We start from the raw sequence: 6,000 nt of genomic DNA on the forward strand, positions 1-6,000 counted from the left end.
TTATCCATTTTAAATAAAAGAAAATCTAATTTGACAAGATTTATTAATATAAAAAATATTTATTAATTGATATATAAAATAAAATAATTTTTATAAAACTCTACCACAGATTAGCTTTTATTATGAGTATCTTAATAAAATTAAAACTAATTAGACAAGTATATATTTAAAGAAAATAAAATAATTTCAATAAAATTCTATTACAAATTACCAATTTTATTATTAATAAAACTTTATCCACAAAAATATATTTAAAGAGTTTCTATAAAACTCTGACACAAATTACCAATTTATCAATTTATCATGAGTTTTTTAATAAAAGGAAACCTAATTAGACAAGTATTATTAATATAAAAAATTATTTATTAACTGATACAAAATGAGGTTTTTAAAGAGTTTTTAAAACACAAATTACCTATTTATCTATTTATTTTGAGTTTTTTTTACTAAAAGTAAATCTAATTAGACAAGAACTATTAAAATAAAAAATATTTATTAATTGATATAAAAAGAGTTTTTAAAAGAGTTTATATTAAACTATAACACAAATTACCTATTTATTTATTTATTACAAGTTTTTTAATAAAAGAAAATCTAATTTACCTAATAAATCCAATCACCTTTTATATAAAACTCTTATTTTTAGTTTTTTTTTTATGGATAATTATAATTTTTATAAAAATCTAAAAATTACCTAATAAAATCAATCATATTCTATAAAAAAACTCTTATTTTTATTTATTTTTTATGGATAATTATCACCATATAACTGGCCCGGCCCAGTTATGATTATGTCATTATCAGAAAATGACACATGTCATTATCCTATTCATCCAAGAAGCCTGTAAATAAAGGAATGGAGGAAGGAGGAAGGAGTACAGAAATAGAGAATTCTAGAAATCTAGAATTCCAGAGTAAAATACAAAAGTTCTGTCAAAGAGTTTCAGTATTTATTAATTAATATAAAAAGAGTTGAATTTCAGAATAAAATACAGAAACTTGTCAAAGAGTTTGAGTATTTTAATATTTATTTATTTATATAAAAAAATATTTATTAATTGACATAAAAAGAGTTTTTATCTATATTATGAGTTTTAGTATTTATTTATTTATGTAAAAATATATATATTAAATAATATGATAAAACACTAAAATCTACATAATAAAATTTAAATTAACCTATTTATCTATTTATTATTATCAATTTTTTAATAAAATAAATTTAATTAGACAATAATTATTAATATAAAAAATATTTATTAACTGATATATAAAATAAAATAATTTTTATATAACTCTACTATGAGTTTCTTAATAAAATTAAATCTAATTAGGCAAGTATATATTTAAAGAAAATAAAAAAATTTCTATAAAACTCTATTACAAATTACCTATTTTATTTTCCATAAAACTCTATCAACGGAGTTTCTATAAAACTCTATCAACAGAAACTACCTGTTTATCCATTTATTATGAGTTTTTTTTAATAAAAAGTAACCTAATTAAACAAGTATTATTAATATAAAAAATTATTGTGAGTTTAAAAAGAGTTTTTAAAAAACTCTAACACAAATTACCTACTTGTCTATTTATTATTAGTTTTTTAATGAAACTAAATGTAATTAGACAATAATTATTAAAATAAAAAATATTTATTAATTGATATAAAAAGAGTTTTTAAAAGAGTTTATATTAAACTCTAACACAAATTATCTATTTATTTATTATAAGTTTTTTAATAAAAGAAAATCTAAGTAGACAAGAATTATTAATATAAAAAATATTTTTAATTGATATAAAAAATAAAATAATTTTTTTAAAATTTACCACAAATTACCTTTTATTATGAGTTTTTTTTAAATAAAAGCTAATCTAATTAGATAGGAATTATTCAAAATATAAAAATATTAATTAATTCATGTAAAAATAGTTTACAAATATTTTCTATAATACTCTAACACGTATTACAAATTACAATTTTTAATAAAAGAAAATCTAATTTTCAGAGTAAATTACAGAAGTTCTACCAAACTGTTTCAGTATTTATTTAATTATATAAAAAAATATTTATTAATTAATATAAAAAAACATTTTATCTATACTATTATTAAATTTGCAAAGAGTTTTAGTATTTAAGTAACTATTTATAAAAAAATATATTTATTAATTGATATGAAAAGTATTTAAAAAAAAAAAAAAAAACTCTATCAAACTCCAAATTCTATCTAATAAAATTTAAATTAACTTATTTATCTATTTATTATTATGAATTTTTTAATAAAAAAAATTTGAATTAGACAAGAATTATTAATATAAAAAATACTTATTAATTGATATATAAAATAAAATAATTTTTCTAAAACTCAACCACAAATTAACTTTTATTATGAGTTTCTTAATAAAATAAAATTAAATTAGAGAAGATTATATTTAAAGAAAATAAAAAATTAAATATGCAAAGATTTTTAGTATTTCATATTTATTTATTTATGTAAAAAATATTTATTAATTGATATGAAAAGAGTTTTTATAAAAAAAAAATAAATAAAAGAAAAAAAACTCTAAAAAACTCTAAAATCTACCTAATAAAATTCAAATTAAACTATTTATCTATTTATTATTATGAATTTTTTAATAAAAGTAAATCTAAAGTTTCAGTATTTATTTATTTATTTAAAAAATATTTATTAAATGTGAAAAGAGTTTTAGTATTTCAGTATTTATTTATTTATATAAAAAAAATATTTATTTTTTGATATGAATAGAGTTTTTATAGAAAAAAACTTTTATAAAACTCTAAAATCTACCTAATAAAATTCAAATTAACCTATTTATTATTATGAATTTTTTAATAAAAGAAAACCTAATTTTTTAAGTAAAATACAGAAGTTGTGCAAAGGTGTTTAAGTATTTATTTATTTATATAACAAAATATTTATTAATTGATATAAAAAAAGTTTTTATCTATAGTATTATTACATATGCGAAGAGTTTCAGTATTTGACTATCTATTTTTATAAAAAAAAAATATTTATTAATTGATATGCAAAGAGTTTTTATAAAAATAAAAGAAAAAAAAAAATGTCCATCAAACTTTAAAATCTATCTAATAAAATTTAAGTTAATCTATTTATCTATTTATTATTATGAATTTTTTAATAAAAGAAAATCTAATTAGACTAAAATTATTAATATAAAAAATATTTATTAATTGATATATAAAATAAAATAATTTTTCTAAAACTCTACCACAAATTAACTTTTATTATGAGTTTCTCAATAAAATTAAATCTAATTAAACAAGGATATATTTAAAGAAAATAAAATAATTTTTATTAAACTCTATTACAAATCACAAATTTTATTTTCAATAAAACTCTATCACAGTAGACAAAGATATAATATTTAAAGAGTTTCTATAAAATTTTAACTCAAATTTTCTATTTATATATTTATTAAGTGTTTTTTAATAAAAGGAGATCTAATTAGACAAGTATTATTAATATAAATAATTATTTATTAATTGATCTAAAAGGAGTTTTTAAAAGAGTTTCTATAAAACTATATGACAAATTACCTATTTATCTATTTATTATGAGTTTTTTTAATAAAAGAAAATCTAACTAGACAGGCATTATTAAGATAAAAAAATATTTATTAATTAATATAAAAAGAGGTTTGAAAAGAGTTTCTATAAAATTCTAACACAAATTACCTATTTATCTATTTATTATGAATTTTTTTATAAAAGAAAATCTAATTAGACAAGAATTATTAATATAAAAAAATATTTATTAATTGATTTATAAAGTGTTTTTTAAAGAATTTCTATTAAACTATAACACAAATTGACTCTTTATTTATTTATTATAAATAGATTTCCAGAAAAGATAATAATTTCTATAAAACTCTACCACAAATTATCTATTTTATTTTCTTTAAAACTCTATCATATATAACTTGTTTTTATATATTTATTGTGAGTTTTTTGATGAAGGAAACCTAATTAGACAACGATATATTTAAAGAAAATAAAATATTTTTTTAAAAGAGTTTATATAAAATTCTAATAAAAATTACCTATTTATGCATTTATTATGAATTTTTTTAATAAAATATAATATAACTAGACAAGAATTATTAATATAAAAAATATTTAATAATTGGTATAAAAAATAAAATAATTTTTCTAAAACTCTACCACAAATTATCTTTTATTATGAGTTTTTTAATATAAAAAAAAAATCTAATTAGACAAGGATATATATATTTAAAGAAAATAAATAATTTATATAAAATTGTACCACAAATTACCTATTTTATTTGCAATGAAACTCTATCACATTAGATAAGGATATATTTAAATTATTTTTATAAAACTCTAACACAAATTATAAAAATTTTACCACAAATTAAGTATTCACCACGTGCATCGCACGTGCCTTTTCCTAGTATATATATATAGAGAGAGAGAGAGGGAGGACCCAACATTGGACCTAAGTCACATAATTCTTCTCAATAGGCGTCGCTCTCACCCTCCGAGCGTGCTCCAATTCCGCACGCACTTACGCTCAAATTCTCACTATTTATTACATAATTTTGTCGTTCTTATGCTTCCGCTCTTAAATTTACTCTCGCTGTGGGAAGCGAATGCCCCCACTGGATTTTTAATATTTTTATTTTATACTTCAAATTTTTTAGAATTTATGAAGATGTCCCCCACTAAAATTACAATTCGCACACACTGGATTCTTCTCTTTTTTTTTTTTTTTTTTTTGCATTTTATACTTTAAATTTTTTAAAATTTATGAAGAAAACTCTATTGAAATTATAAAAATAGACCCACCATATAAATTTGTTCCCATAAATTAAAAGGTCGCCCCCTCACAAATTTTTTTAGGTCCATCACTATAGATATATATATATATATATTCAGGGACGGCGCCAAGATGTAAGGTAAGGGGGGCAAAATTGAATTTTGGGGGGCAATAGTGCATTTTTTTTTTTTTTTTTTGTAATTTTAGGCGGGCAAATGTAATATTTTCATGAGTATATTACTGAAAATGAATAAATTATAAGGGTAGAATATTAAAAAAAAAAAAAATTAATAGGGGCAATGGATCCGTCCCTGTATATATTTATATTTCACGAAGGTTTAGATCGAGGTTAAAATCGAGTCATCGATTTAAACATGTAAAATAATTTGTCATTATTTTTGTTAGATTTACTTAATAAATATTTTACTTAAATTTTTGATGACCAAAGACCAAAACTTTAAAATAAAAAAAATATATAAAAGTTCTAAAAGAATTCCTACAACTAAACAAACGAGCTTAACCATATATTAACACATTATATATTCTAAATTTTAACAGATAGAACACGATTTAAGTACTTTGAAACAAAAAATAATAACAAGGAAACTTCAACACAATTGTCTTAAATTTCAGCATATGTTCTATTTAGTATGAGAAACCATTAAATGTATACTGAACAAATATATATAAATGTAACTGGTACAATCATTAAAAATTAATGAAATATTTTTTCCTCTCTTTAGTTTGCACAAATTTTATGTCACAAGTGTCGTTGTGATTTAATTCTAGAGATTAATTACTCCTCTGGGGCAAAATAGGGTTTTAGTTAATTTAATAGTTCTATGCATAGCCAATATTAAATGTAACAGGTTCATTTTAATTACTTTACATATGTATCATAATTAACATGTTCTATGCATAGCCAGTATTTAATTTTGTTAATAAGCTATAAATACCAGCTTGAACTTATGTTAGCTCACTAGTGATCTAAAAACCATATCATTAAGAGTGAGTTCTTTAGTAGAGATGAACACAAATTTAATAGGGTTAATAGATGTTTATATGTAGATATATATATATATATATATATATATATATATATATATATATAGTTGCACCATTTCAAACTCTACTAAAAGTGTTTTCTCTCTCTCTCTCTTTCTCTTTTCTCTTCTCTGTTCAT

The sequence above is a fragment of the Cornus florida genome, unplaced genomic scaffold (assembly GCF_030987335.1).
Source record: "Cornus florida cultivar Cherokee Brave unplaced genomic scaffold, ASM3098733v1 CherokeeBrave_3.0.0_Hap2_Chr01, whole genome shotgun sequence".
Lineage (NCBI taxonomy): Eukaryota > Viridiplantae > Streptophyta > Magnoliopsida > Cornales > Cornaceae > Cornus > Cornus florida.